Source organism: Amaranthus tricolor, chromosome 6 (genome assembly GCF_026212465.1).
Source record: "Amaranthus tricolor cultivar Red isolate AtriRed21 chromosome 6, ASM2621246v1, whole genome shotgun sequence".
NCBI classification, from domain to species: Eukaryota; Viridiplantae; Streptophyta; class Magnoliopsida; order Caryophyllales; family Amaranthaceae; genus Amaranthus; species Amaranthus tricolor.
This window is the reverse complement of record NC_080052.1, coordinates 8192592-8208560: the sequence shown is the minus strand read 5'-3', so window position 1 is coordinate 8208560 and position 15969 is coordinate 8192592. Positions and strand designations below refer to the sequence as shown.

At 32.9% G+C, this 15969-nt stretch overlaps 1 protein-coding gene across 4 annotated transcripts in view; it reads right to left on the bottom strand.

Moving 5' to 3' along the window:
• LOC130816056 (uncharacterized) overlaps nucleotides 1-1264 on the bottom strand; it is a 15735-nt gene extending 14471 nt beyond the window's left edge. Inside the window, exons 1-2 of one of the 4 annotated variants that reach the window (XM_057682630.1) lie at nucleotides 934-1262; nucleotides 3-247 (exon numbers count right to left, since the gene is read on the bottom strand). The gene's annotated coding sequence lies outside the window, so the exon portion shown is untranslated. Of the gene's footprint in view, nucleotides 1-2; nucleotides 910-933 lie in introns of those variants that run through there. The other 3 variants (XM_057682633.1, XM_057682632.1, XM_057682631.1) reach the window with 3 other exon arrangements.
• Between the last annotated feature and the right edge of the window lie 14705 nt (nucleotides 1265-15969).

Sequence of the window (15969 nt, the reverse complement as noted above, 5' to 3'; positions counted from 1 at the left end):
ACAAAAGGATGTTTGAAGAATGAAGTTGAAGTGGTGGTGTACGCAACTATTGGTGGTGGCTGAAGCTGATATGGCCTGGATCTATGGTGTCGCGCCAGCAGTGGTGAGCAGGAGAAGCACGCACGATTTCCAAGGTTGGGGGCTAAGAGGTCGCAACTGGTGGTTGTTGTGAAAATGATGCGCGGCTGGGTATTTGATGCTGGTGGTGTTGTGAGCCATTGTGGTGCCGGAGTTGTGGTCTTGATGTCTGGAAAGAAGCAGCCAACAAGTGAAGGTGGCCGGACAACCGGTGCAGGCGTGAGGCGTATGCAGCAGCAGGAGGCAACCAGGCATCAATAGTAAGGCATTTGTTTTGACCGACAGGCTTTAAATTCTAGGGAGTTTTAACTGGTGGTGCAGGCGTTTAGTTTGTCTTGATTATAAATGTAAAGAGTGCTTGATTGTGGATGATTATTAATTATTAATTGATTGTGAATGATTTATGTCTTTATTATGAAGCACTCCAACTTCTCAGATTATCAAGCACTCCTTACATTTATAACATAAGCATATGATCTTCCACTCAAAAAAAAAGTATATGATCTTCTTCCATTAAGAAACAACAACAGTACAACAACAGTTTAGAAATTCTTAATTAGTAATGCTTAATTTCATTATTCTTAATAAACTCCAAATTATCTTCTGGATATGGCTCGAAGCACATATATCTAAAATCAAGAAATATTCAATAATTCAACTATTCAAGATAAACAAATACATAAACAAACACATTAACAATAACAAATATTCAATTACTCAAAAAGCATAAACAAAAAAAAAATCAAGAAACAACATACTGATAAAATTCAAGAATCAAGATTAAGAATAAAGATTAGAACAACAAGATTAAGAATTTAAGATTAAGATTAAGATTACGATTAAGAGTGAAAATACCTAAAAAACCAAAAATTTGATTTTTAGGGTTTTTGTAAAGAGGAGTAGAGGACTGTCGACCCTCGACTTTCGACTGAGGCAGTGAGGCGTGAGCAGCAGCAAGCAGGAGCAGAGCCAGACAGAAGCGTCTGAGCCACTGGCGGCAGGCAGTGACGGTGACGGTGAGGGTGGCAGGCGGCAGGGGCTGAATGACGGCTGTAGAGTAGAGTTTTTCTAGGGTTTTTTTAGAGTAGAGAGAAGGGGAGTAATGTAATGTTTTGAAGTTAATTGCTATTCTGAAAATTGTGTTTTGACCCCCCTAGAATTCGAAGAAAAAAATTTTCTTAATTTTTTAAAAAAATTTCTCCCGAAAACCATAGATTCGCCCCTGTTTCTTACCCTAGTGCTATGGGTTACATACTAACAATAGGCCATAGGTAGCCTAATGTGATTAATTAAAATAAAATTAAGTCTTTGCGGAAAGAATGCTTAAGTTTGGAAAAACAGTTTTAAACCTTGAAATGAGTATTTTAAGTTTTAAAATGTGTGTTTTAAGGCAAATTGTAATTTTTTTAAGAAAATATAGTGGACTAAATTGGTCGCATGTATATGGCGGTCTCACATGTGATCCACTGTTGTTAGAATCATGTTTTAGGGTCGGCGAATGATGATGCATTCAAGTTTGAGTTTCGATTGTCAACCTCCTAAAAGGCAAAGAATAATTTGATTATAATTTATATCAGACTAGCCTAAATAATTAGCCTATTTATCTAATTGATGACTTTAAAATTGTTTGATGACTTTAAGATTGTAAGTAATCAATTTAAGGTTATAAGTCATCACATAAAATTATAAAAACTGATCACTTTAAAACAATAAGTGATCACTTTAAGACAATAAGTGCATATTGGGGTAATTTGATAGACTTGGTCTCATTGTGAGACCATTTCATTTGAGAATTTGTGTTTATTATATAGCAAGTTTTGTGTGAGATTACATATCTACCTTATGCTTTTTTTTATAAATGTGAAACTTGAAGAGATTACAAGCAACCAATCGAGATTATAAGTCTTTGCAACCTTATACAAAAAAATCTAGAAATTAAAATTACAACTAAATTAAATAACTTGAAATAAACTTAATGTAAACCAAAGAGTCTTTAAGATCATACTGTATATAGGTATGGCAATGGTATTGAACCCAACCTAGATCTGTATCCATATCCGTATCTGTTTATATTTCACGGGACCAGATCCGAATCTCAAAAAAATGCCCGGAACTAGACCTGTAGATCCGAAGGACCCATTGTTATGTTTATATACATTAAATATACTGGCTTTATGGGCTATTTAATTGGGAAAGCCCAACTGATTTTCTGATAAGTGAACCATTGAACCCCTTCCTATCTCATTACTCCTTATTCCCCTATATTTTAATTTCTAATTTTTAAATCCCTTCTCAAACCCTAATATCCCCAAGACCCCAAAGCCCTCGATTCCCCATCCTACAAACCTAGACTCGATGCCACGCCTGAAGCTCGTGAATGACTAAATGCCTGAACTTGACGCCCCTTTCTCACAGCCCACAGCAGGCAGCAAGCCAATAGCCCCTCCCCCACTCCTCAGCCGGGTGAATAAAGTATTCAAGAAGACTTCAATGTAAGGGAAGGAGAACAATTTATAAAGGCTTCAACATGCTCATTGTTCACCGCAGCAGGACCCATTATAGGATGCATGTTCGTTTCCTCTAAAAACCTTGCATTTTGCAGTGACAAAGCTATAGCTAAGTATAATTATCTATTAGGGAAAGTTTCAAGATACATTACAAGGTTGTGATCCCTCTAAGGAAGATAAAGAAAGCAAAGCCAATTGAAAATGCTAAAAAGCCTTCTAAGAAGTACCTATAAGTAATCACTAATGATGATTTTAATTATGGTTGAAGGGGTTCCTTAATTACAAGAGAACTGTTAAGTGCTTATATGAAGCACTCTCCTATGAAGCTTAATTAGATGAAGCCAATTGGTAGTTGTGAGAGGAAATTACTTATTTCCTATAGGATTACGCCTTGTATAGACTGATATTCATCACAAATTCTGATTCGTGATTGCCTTTTGTATTAGGGTCACTAATTGGCCAATATGGTCATAATTTGAATGTAAATATAACTTATATACTTTTGCAATTATTCAATGCAAAAGATGCTTACAGGTTGACTAATCTATTGTTGGCAAAATAGCAAGGTTATTGGGTATCATCAAGACAATTTTAAGTTGTATAATGTTATTTTGTATGATTAATTGTGAAATTATATATATTATTATCATTAGTCAATGAATACAACTTTATCGCAATCTCAACACAATTGAAAACAATAAAAAAAAAAGCAAAAAATAAGTCAGACCCGTTTTGGACCCGCATCCGGTACTGGATTCGTAGTAGCCATGGATCCGGATATAGGTCTTGAAAATCTAGACCCGTGGATTCGGGTTCGGATCTAGGTCCTACTCTTGAAAACGCATATTCTACCTACTTTGTGCTTAGGCTTTAGAACTTAGAATACACTTTTTGAGATATAACGGTTTACAACCAATTATAAGCACCATATAATTGACCTTTATGAAGTAATAGAGATCATTATATTTAGCAAGCTTAGAGTTAGAATATGAAAAATGACACCAGAATTTTCAGCACTTATGAAATTCTGATTTAGCCTCCTTATATAGAGTAAGAGTAACCATCTATTATCCCATGATCCTACTTCCCTCAAGTCCGATAGACATGTCTGTTTCTTGGAAGACCTTGAAATGGAACTTCCCTAAAATACATGAATACACAATCACAGTAGAAGACAAATCTTCTTTATTAGTGATCCAACTTGCATCCGAGTACCCTTTGAGTATCGGAGGTTCTACACATAACATAACCCATACTCCTAAATCCTTTTTAGTTTCTAAGTACACTCAGAATAACTATCCAATGCATAGATCCTGGATTTTTAGTATACTTACTTAGCTTTCCAACTGCATAAGTTATATCGGTCCTTGTTGAGGTTATAGCATACATCAAAGATCCGATCACATAGGTACGAAATTTGAGAAATTAGACTACCCTCATAGGGTAACCCACTTCTATCCATTGGAGTAGTCACTAGGCAACACTCAAGCATATCGGAACGCTTAAGTATTTTCTCAATAGAGTGATTGACTTGGTATTATACGATCATTAGACCTTATAGTCTTTATGCCTAAAATGACATATGCCTCCTCCATATCCTTAATTTTGAAGACCGAAGATAAATAATCATTTACCTTCTTTACTTGCAACAAACTTGAACCGAAAATAAGCATATCATCCACATATAGACAAATAATAACACCATTGCCCTTGTTATCAAACTTTCTATATACACAGTTATTCGGCTAATTAAGCTCAAATCCGTATGACAACATAGGTTCATCAAATTCTTGATACCATTGCTTTGGTGCTTGCTCTAGTCAATAAAGAGATTTCACTGGCTTGCACACCTCTTGTTCTTGTCCTTTCATGATAAACCCTTTGGACGGTCTCATGTAGATTTCCTCTTCTAGATCACCATACAAGAATATCGTTTTGACATCCATTTGATAGATAAGCAGATTAAATAATGAGGCTATCGCCACCAATAACCTAATTTTGTTTATCCTAGCAACTTGAGCATAGGTGTCAAAGTGATCAACACCATGCTTTTGCCTAAAGCCTTGAGCCATTAACCGGGCTTTGAACTTATCGTCTGTACGCCAACATTTATTTTCTTTTTGAAGTCCACTTACAACCAATGGGTTTGCACCCTGAAGGTAAGTCTTTCAAAACTCAAGTGTTGTTTCCCATAATGGAATCCATCTCATCATTGATGGCTTCCTCCCAAAAATCCGAGTCTTGTGAAGTCATTGCTTCACTATGTGTTGGATCTCCTTCTACTCCATATAAATATAAAATGCTAGTGCAAAGATCATCTCTTGTTCCTTCAATCAAATAAATCTAAAATCGGCTCCAAAAGATTTTTCTTTTCTTTGTCTTTACTCCTACGCAAAGTAGGAGCATTGTCCTCTTCATCCCCCATGATCACTTGATCATCTTGAGGACTTGATTGATTTTGTAGATCAATCTCTTTAGAATTACTATTAAGTAAATCGTTAGATCTAGAAATTGAAGAAAAATGATTTTCATCAAAGAAGCATCACTTGACTCTATAATTGTGTGAATCAGTATAAAGTCATGGGGCTCTATAATATAGAACCTGTAAATATGCTTTCTAGGCCTCTTTCACATAGCTTCTTTCTTTTGTTACTGGGAAATCTTATGATTGCTTTACAACCCTAAACTCTAAGATATCTTAGATTTGGCCTTTTCTTATACCATAACTCATAAGAAGATTCATTGGTAGCTTTTGTTGGAACTCTATTTAAGATGTGACAAGCCGTCAACATCGCTTTCCCCTAATATCCATCACTCAAACCCGAGTAGGATAGCATGGTTAATCATTTCTTGTAGAGTACTATTTTTCCATTCTGCTACACCATTTGATTGTAGTACATATATCGAGGTAGTCTCATGCATGATACCATTAGATTGAAAATAACCCAGATCGTAGTATTCACCACCTTTATCTATTCTTAGTCTTTTTATATGTAAATCTTGTTACTTCTATAGATTTTAAATTAATCTAGAGCCTCATCTTTAGCATGTAATAGATATACATAGCATTATCTAGAGCGATCATCTATAAAAGTTATTATATATTTCTTATTCCTAAAGGAGCAGAGTGAAAATCACATAAAACATTGTGAATTAATTTAATTGTGAGTGTTTCTTTCTACACTTCTAAAGAGTGTTCTTGTTATCTTATTTAACATGCATGTATGACATCAATATTTAAACATTTCAAAAGTTGGTATAATTTCATGCTTAGACATATGATCCATGTTATTGTAATTAATATGACACAAACGATTATGCTATAAACAAGAACTAAAATCATCCATAATATTTAAAATCAAACTATCACATGATTGTATTAAACATAACTTAAATAAATTCTTAATTAAATAGAATCCACCAACATACACTGAAGTTTTAGAAATAATACGTCTATCGACATCAAACAAAAGCTTATAGCCTATACGGTTCAAGGTTGGCTCTGATACAAGATTTCTACTTATGTCAGGAGCATAGTACACATCCATGGGATCAATATGTTTCCTTATATTAACACTAGTTCAACTTGTCCTTTCCCTTAGACCTTGATGGAGGAGTTGTATCCTATATAGACAGCTTCTCCATCTACAACCTTTAAATAGGTATTGAACATGTGCCTTTCCTTGTATAGGTTTTTAGAGGCCCCTGAATCCATCCACCATGAAACTTCATCTCGCACGACATTCGAAATTGAATCATTTTGATTTAAATTCAAATAGAAATTTAAATCAGTGTAAGGTACTCCCTCTGTTTCTTTTTATAACATTCGGGAAAGTTAATATTTTAAGACGAGTAAGTTTAAGAGAATTATCAGTGCGAGAATGATCTTAAATAAACATGACATGAAACATCCTCAATTTAATTTCTTTCCTCTTTTCCTTTTCTTTTATTTTGATTAAAATACCCCAAACCCAATCTCCCTCTCTCACTTCCTCCTCAAACCATTCGAAACCCATGCCTCTTATCCCGTTCTTCTTGTCTTCGATATTCGAAGGAAAACACAACCCTAACCCCATCTTCTTCATCTGATTTCGAAGCAACAATGCCCTTATTCATCTGTTTTCCCTCCTTGTTTTTCTCTCTGCAAATCTAAATGCCCTTGCAATTTCTGAGTTTCGAAACCCAAAGCAGCCGGCTACTTCCTTTTCTTGATGAATCTCATCATCTACCTCAAATTTTTGCAAGAGACACAGCAGGTCTTCCCTCCAAGCCTTTGATTCTGACGCAAAAAGGAGCAGGTATAATTCTTTTCAGTGTTCTTTCTTTTCTTGCTTTGGATTTTCGAAGAACAAGGCTCCTCCTATTTTCTCCTCTGATTTTCGAGCAATAGTCATGTCTGTACCTTCTATGGTCGAATGTTATAGCCATACCTTAGTTGTTTTACATTGTTTTGATTTCTATTATCTTACTTATTTTGTTATCCAAACAAGGGATCCTCATCCCTCCAAATCCTTCCCCTTTGTAATAATGAAGAACATGGCTTGTCATCTCACGCAAATCTTTAATAATCCCAACTTTTCTTTGCTCATTTTCATCATTGATCAGTGTGTTCCCCACCAAGTCATAAAAAGCTGCATCCCCTGCTCCTGCTGTCAACTGTTTTCTGACCCCAGAAATCTCAACTTTGCCTAAAATACGCCTAACAATTGCACAATTACGCTCTAACTTGAGAAATCTAGGCTGAACAAGGTTTAAAATGTTGAATACTTCTCGGACTTGCTTTGTGTTGATTATTGCTAGATTCTTTGAGTATTGTGGATTGTAAGTTAGAGTACCTATCTTTGAGGCTAATGAAAATCTCCATTTGAGAATAAAGATGGTAGATTCAATTTGAAGAGATAGGATACATGACATTGAGATATGAGTTTTTGTTGAAAATTGTGGTATATTGGTGAAATATTAAGTATTTTGATATTCATGATTGAATTAGGAGCTTCTTGTGGAAATCATTAATGGTGGGATAAATATTGGTTGTGTTATTGAATAGTTTGATATTCTTGAAGGGATTATCGGATTCTTTGAGGATTTTTGAGGGTGGCTTTGAATGTACACGTTAAGTTTAATTAAAAAATTATAAAGAATGCTAAAGGTGAGTAATCTTTACAAAATATGTAAACAAGTTAGAGAGCGATTATAATATTTTGAGGACATGTAGAGTGTTTAAGCTTGGAGTGCACAATCCTTGTATGATTAGAAATGTTAGAATATAATCCATGAGTAAGTTGCGGTCTTAGGAGGAGATGCAATAAGCTATATGAACCTAGTTTGTAGTATCGAACGCTTTGTTGTGATGTTATGTTTGTTATGCTTCAGGAGGCGACGTCATCGAGGAACCTTTCTAGTTGATAGCTGCGAATCGATCACGACTCTTTGAAGCGTCTTGTTGGTGAGTAGTAGCAGTCCCTTAAAGGGTCTGATCATACTACATTCTTGAAAATAAACTTTTTACTAAAGCTCTTTGAGATTGCAAATTGTTGAGACAAATGTTGTTATGAATGCTTATGCTAATATTATGATATGGTCAATGGATCGGGCTTGCGAGCTGATCATTGACAGAGTTGAGGAACATTGTTCTCTGCTCCCTATTTTGAAGCGAATTGTCATTGAGATATTGACTAGCTTCACCCGAGAGTGACATAGCCTTAGAGCTATGGATGTTCCTCTCAACTAGACTCCCTGTGCGCACATAGATTTAGGAAAATGATATTGCTTTTAAACTTATGATTTGAATTACTGTGTTTTGATTGTTTTGGATTGTTACTTCTCATTCAGTTTAATCTGACCTCCTGTTGTTTCCATCTTTTAGTTTGATTACAAATCGGAACTGGTCGGGAACGATGGGTTAGCGGTGATTAAATAGCGTTCCAAAGTTGTATTTTGAGCTGAGTACTTAGGAATTATAGATTTGTATTCGGAATTTTGGATAAATGTAAATTTGTTTTGGCTGTGCTGATTATATCGAACTTGTAGAGAATTGTATAATTATCTTGTGTATTAGTTAGATGTTGGTTTTGGGGTTTAGCTGAGTTAGTCACGTTGAAGAGCTTGTGACCCCTTTGCTTGAGTTTTGGAAGTGTGATTTTAGTTTCTTGGGAAACGAACCAGTGTTGCCCCTGTTTACCCAGTCAACGGTAAGTCGGGTTGTTACACTTTTTGTTCTTCCTGTTTACTTTTTGCACAGTTTTTAAAGCAAATTTTAAACCTCAATATATTTAAATACACATGATAAAAAATTATAAAAAATACATGATGAAAAAGTATATATTAAGATGAATCTAACGAGGACTCACATAGACATATTTTATCTTCTAAATATGTGTTAAAAACATCAATCAAATTTCTCTCTCCTTATGGTGGAATATTTCAAATGGGAAGAACATTAGAGAACAAAGGGAGTAGTATTTTTCATGTTAGGATCACTATTAGATGATCGGTTTCCTTTTTTTTTTCCTTGAAGGCTTTCATCCTACGCTTATGGATGTAGAAGTCCTTCTTTTGGTGTCCTAAATTTTCACATATCCTACAAGACTTATCGGGTTTGGTGTTCTTTGAGGCTTTTTCCTTTTGGGATGAATTGCCATATTATCCTTTCCACTTTCCTCCTTGATAGGACGAACTTTTTTCTACCATGCTAATGGATGAGAAATTGAGATTTTTAGGTCCCCCGCTCTCGTGAGCCCTTATACTCACTTCAATTTGAAGATGAGTACCTAATTGGTTGATATCCTTTTCTTCCTTTTATGTATAAGAGTTTTCTTAACATCTCTCCATGAATAGGGTAGTTTATCACTTATACTAGACACAACAAACACTTCAGCCATAATAATTTTATGATGCTTTAAGTTAGATTATATGTGTTGCATCTCATAGAATCGATCCATTATAGGGGGGGAATCAACAATTTATAATCATTAAAACATCTAAAAAAAATAATTTATAAGCACTATATAATTGATCTTAGGGAGAGATGAAAAAGACAGCAAAATTTTCTGCACGTGTGAAATTCTAATTTAACCTCCATATATAGGAGTAGGAGTAACCTCCCATTATCCTATAATCCCACTTTCATAAAGTCATGTATAGATTGATTAAGAAAAGTAACTTAAGGCTCAAGCAAAAATAACCGCCACTTTTAAATAATTTTAACTCAATAATAGTAACTAAGTCGAACATTTTTTCATCTATTGATAGGTGCAATTATTTGCACTTATTATTATCATTTATATGCTCCTTTTGGGTGTTTAGTGGCGTTTTAGGGTCGTTTGCTTTATATCGGTACTCCATGGCTAATTTGTGGGTAAAAAAAGTTAATCGTGACATTTTTGAGTCGTTTTAGTGGGTTTTGTGGTTAATTCAATTTACTGGACTCAAAGAAAGAATGAAATCGTTGATAATATCGAGCCATGTAAAGTAAAATATCCAAAGATCAAGTTTTGCAAGCATTTTGTCTCCAGGAGCTAAAAGCCGAGTTGGTTGAGGAGTGCTCTAAGGCCTCGACGACTCGGCGGAAATGAAAGAAAAGCAACAAAGTTTCTAGTGACAAAAGCCGACTCGGCTTTGGTGGAGAAAAAAAGACCGCCGACTCAGCGGTATGTGCTGACTTAAATGATTATTTTCAAAAGCAAACATTGACTTGGCGTGGGGTAAAGTAAGGTGACAACCGACTTGGAGGTATAGGCTGAAAAAATATCAATTTTCCAGAAGCAAAAGCCGAGTCGGCGTCTGATGCTTTTTTGGGACAACTGACTCGGCGGCTGGCCTTTTTCAGCCCAGTTCGTTTGCGGCGCGTTTTTCTTCCGGGTTTCTTATAAGGATTTAGGTTAAACTTCATAATTAGTATAAATTGGCCCTTAATTTCTGATTAGGGTTTCTCTCTTGTTTCCTTCCTCTAGACTTTACTTTACTCCTTTTCATTAGCTTTACTCTTATTTTCATCTTTTAATTTAGTTTTTCATTAAGTTTACCATTAATCTTCCTTTGAGCATTGTAAGCTTTCTTTAGTATTTTAATTTTCTTTGTCTTTAATTTATTGTATTAGTTTTAATCTTCCTTTAGTGAACTTTAATTATTGTTATTAATCATCCTTTAATAAAAACTAGTTTTGTCCTTCATTTATTATTCTTTGAATTATTTGTTGTGTTCTTTGGTATTTAATTATTGTTTCTCTTGAGATTTTCATTATTGTCATATTTATTCATTTCTAGTATCATCCTAGGGTTTGTATTTATTGCTTTCACCATGATTAGTGAGTAGATCCATTTTCTAGGGTTAGGGTTTGAACTTATAAGTCAAGTATGATTTGATTATTGAAAGTGTCTATGAAACTAGGATTAAAGTGGTTGAATTGTGCTAATAACCCTAAATTAAACATGCTCGGTCGGACTAGTCAATAGAATTAGCGTGTGAGATTAGGATCGACTTTGCTTTAGGGTAAATTTTAGTTAAATTCTTATTAATTCGTTCAATAAAACTAGCGTGTGAGAATTCAATTAGTAGGGTCTAAATCTAATAGTTAATCAATAGAGCGAGAGTTTGATATTAACAAGATCATGTTTAACCACGTAATTTATCCGACATTTCATAGACACTGATGAGAATTTGATCATACAAGACTTTAGGGGATTCACGGCACCCTAAATCTTTTCATCATATAGTTTAAACCCACATTTCTTATTGCACTTTTAGTTTATTAGTCAAAAACCAATCAACCTTTTTTTCTCTTAAAGCAATATAATTAGTAGAGATTAGCAAGTTTCTTGTCCTAACTTCCTTGTGTTCGACCCGTGAATACACGTACACCTTGCGCTTGCGGTTAAATAAAATTTGCACATCATCTATTAGTAGAGATAAGATTTCATATATGATTCCGATCCTAAGCTGACATGAGTCGATAAAAGAATTTGATCTGATCAATAGAAAAAATTTGACTTTAAGTCTGATTAAATTTTAAACTCCGATATTGTCTCAATGTTGAAGTTGTAATTTATTTTAGAGAAATTTGTATATTCTTAGATTAATATAGACGTACTAATGTGCTTGTTTCGAATGTCATCATTTTAATGGCTCACAAATTAAAACAAACATAAAAAAAACTAAAACCAAATTAAAAAAACGAAAAATACTCCTACTTCCAGCCCCCTTCTCGTACCTAACCCCATTGCCACTATCAACCTAACCAAATCCCTATTTTCTCCACCCGAAAACCTCCTGCTCACCTCCCTTTCCCTCTTCCCTCAGATGGTGGTTTTGTTCTTTTGGTGGTAGTAGAGGAGAGAGAAACAAGATCTAAGGGCTTGGGGGGCTAGTGCAACGTAAGGGGTGGCCGTTTTAGGCTCCTTGAGTTCAAGTGTGGTGGTGGTTCTTAGTGGTTTTGATGAATGAGATTTAGATGGGTGGAGGAAGAGGAGGGGGATTTGAACGGCGTAGTGGTGGGGCTAGGTTGCTCATTGTCTCAAGGCGGTGGTTACAGGAGGGAAACCGGCTCAGTGGTGGATTTTTGGTGGTGGCGCTGGCTAAGGGGATGTGGTTCAATGTTGGGAAGCTAAGGGGTGGGAATTGTGTAACACCCCGATATTTTCCCGATCTTTTCTTCCCGATATATTTAATAATTCACTAGTAATATTATATATATATATATATATATATATATATATATATATATATATATATATATATATATATATAAATATATATAAATATATAAATATATATATATATATATATATATATATATATATATATATATATATATATATATATATATATATATACATATATATATATATATACATATATATATATATATACATATATATATATATACATATATATATATATACATATATATATATATGTATATATATATTTATATATATATATATATATATATATATATATATATATATATATATACATATATATATATATATATACATATATATATATATATATATATATATATATATATATATATATATATATATATATGTATATATATACATATATATATATATATATATATATATATATATATATATATATATATATATATGTATATATATATATATATATATATATGTATATATATATATATATATATATATATATATATATATATATATATATATATATGTATATATATATATATATATATATATATATATATATATATATATATATATATATATATGTATATATATGTATATATATATATATATATATGTATATATATATATATATGTATATATATATATATATATATATATATATGTATATATATATATATATATATATATATATATGTATATATATATATATATATATATATATATATATGTATATATATATATATATATATATATGTATATATATATATATATATATATATATATATATATATATATATACATACATACATACATACATACATACATACATACATACATACATATATATATATATATATATATGTATATATATATATATATATATATATATATATATATATATATATATATATATATATATATATATATATATATATATATATATATATATATATATATATATATATATATATATATATATATATATATATATATATATATATATATATTATTGGGCTTGGTCATGAGATTTGTAATCCTTTTTGGCAATTAGAATTATTTGGGCCCAAACTTTTCCTTAGCCCATCTTTTATTTTCAAAAAAAAGTTAAAAAAAAAAGTAAGAGGGAAGGTGGCCGGTCCTATGGGACTCTTGGTGGAGCTTGTAATTCCCTTAGGGTAATAAAGGATCAAGGCATTAATCCCATATAATTAACCTTCTTAATTCCTTGATCATTTTCATTTTGACATCCTTTCATTTCTAAAGTTTTCAAGGATAAAAAAAAACATATCCTCTCAAAATTTCTCCTAATTCACATTCCTAACTCCATTATCCTTCATCATTTGGTGTTTTCTTTTACAATTGTAAGTGTAATTTTTAATCTATGTTGATTCTTAAGTTTTAATTTAAAATTCTATGATTATTATATGTGTTATCTTATATTTCATGTTTAATTTATGAATTTAAAATTTCATGTATGATTTTGGGATGTATTTTTCTATCTAAATTGATGAAGAATGTTTCTTTTTAAAGTTTTTAGATATGCATATATGTGAATAATAGGATTGGTTTGTGTGATGGGTGATTTTGATATTTATATATAAATATGAATGTTCATGTAAAAAAATGTGTGTGTTTTTTTTATATTTGGTGGAAAAGTTATTTATTTTATTGGCTAATATGAGAAATTTATAATTTTGCTAGAGAAAAAAAAAATACAAATATGTATAAAGAAATTATTGTTGAACAATGAATTTAATCTCAAAGATGGTTCATAAGAATTATATAAATTTGGTCATTAATATTTGATAGGCAATGTACCATTTGGAATTCATTTGTTGATGAATTTTGGTGAATCCCGTAGGGTTAGGAAAATGGTAAAAAAAATTTGTTTATGGGACACTTTTTGGCTTGAAAATAGGTTAAAAATACTTAGAGTACACTATGAATTATGAAAATTAGTACCCGGGGGTTTTGACGCCTTCCGGACGCAACGGTGAAGTCGGAATTTCAGTTTGGCAGTGTTAACATACTGTTCTGGACAGAATACTAAATCTGAATTTTATTTGATGTTATGTTGTAATGAAGTATGTTGTGTGATCATGAATTGTTTGCAAGTCTGGCTTGATGTTAGATGTGTGTGTGTGTGCGAGCCTTGGTTGTGGTTTGAGAAAGTGTGAATATATGCTTATTCCCGTATGTACGATTGAATCGTGTAGGAAGTCGATTCTTGACGGGAAGTTGATAGTTTCATTTAAGATTTGCTTTTGCTTTCTTAAGGTACGTACATGCAGTAAAATTTTATACATCGTGGATTGGTTGTTATAAAGGAATAATAATAATAATAATAATAATAATAATAATAATAATAATAATAATAATATATTGAATAAAGTGTGAAGGTGATGTTATGCTTTCTTATTCAAGAGATATAATTTCAATAACTTGATGAGTAGAGGTAGTATGACCTCACTAACTTTAAAGTAGACGTAGTATGACGTCGATTGGTGGAAAGATTTTACTCGCGGTTTGTGGGGGCATTATGAGCCACCGCGGGGGTATGCATACTTAACCATAGGCACCGAAGTAAGGCGTGTTGCCTATGGTAGAGACTTGCTTAGGGGTTAGCTCCCCCTAATGTATTGTCTTACTCCGGAAGTTTGGGGTTTGGTTCGGCAGTATGGCCGGAAAAGTACAACAGTATGGCTGAATAACTCAATGAATCATTTGAAATTTATTAAATAGTAAATATTGAACTGTAGTCGACGTATGGTAAGTTGCCATTGTGCTTTATGCTATAATGTTAATGTTATAAGAGATGTTTTTGCTAACGTGTACCTTTGATCTTAACGATCCTGCGATGATGTTGTTTTTCCTTTCGGGGTTAATAACTAGCAGTGAGTTAAGTTGCAGGCTGGGGAGTGAGGATTACATCTGAAGAATAAAAGAGATAGAGTACGGAAGGATTTTAATTTCGAACTTTATTAGCTTTTTAGAAATGGATTTATTCAAGAGGCGACTTCGCTCTCGAGATGTACTCATTGGACTTTTGGTTTCATATCTTTTATCCGCTGCTAAGACTACGATATCACTAATTAATCTACAATAACTCTAGTAGAACTCGATCCGCCAGTTTTAACTTTAAAAATTTTGTTTTCTCGTGCCTTTATGACATCTTGGTTTAACTCGGGTCCTGCTTGATTTTCTTTTAAAATATAAAAATCTCCCTTTTAACGATCCGAGTTTTTCTGGGATGTTACAAATTGGGGTGGGTTTTAGGGGATTTTCCTTTTTTTTTCAAAGTTAAAAAAAAATCAAATTTAACTTGTTCAATTAGTTTTAGGTCACTAACGACTTATAAATTAAAGGAAAATTGGCTCAAAACAATCCCAACTATCGCTCATTGGCCATAAATAATCCCCAATTAAAATAATCCCAACTTTGACCTGAATTTGTTCAAGGCATACACTACAACTTAGTAACTTGGGATAGCAGGTTACCTCCATTTAAATAAAAAACAAAAATAAAAAAATAAATAAAGGAACAAAAAAAGTAAAAACACTTCTTCACACTCCAACCCTCCTCCTCCTCCACCACCAACCGGCCACCCCACCACCAGCCAGCCTCCCACAGCCACGCTAGCAACAGCAGCCACCATCGAACACCGGCCACGCCAGCAACAGCCTCCCCAACCTCCTTCTTCTCCCACCATTCGAACA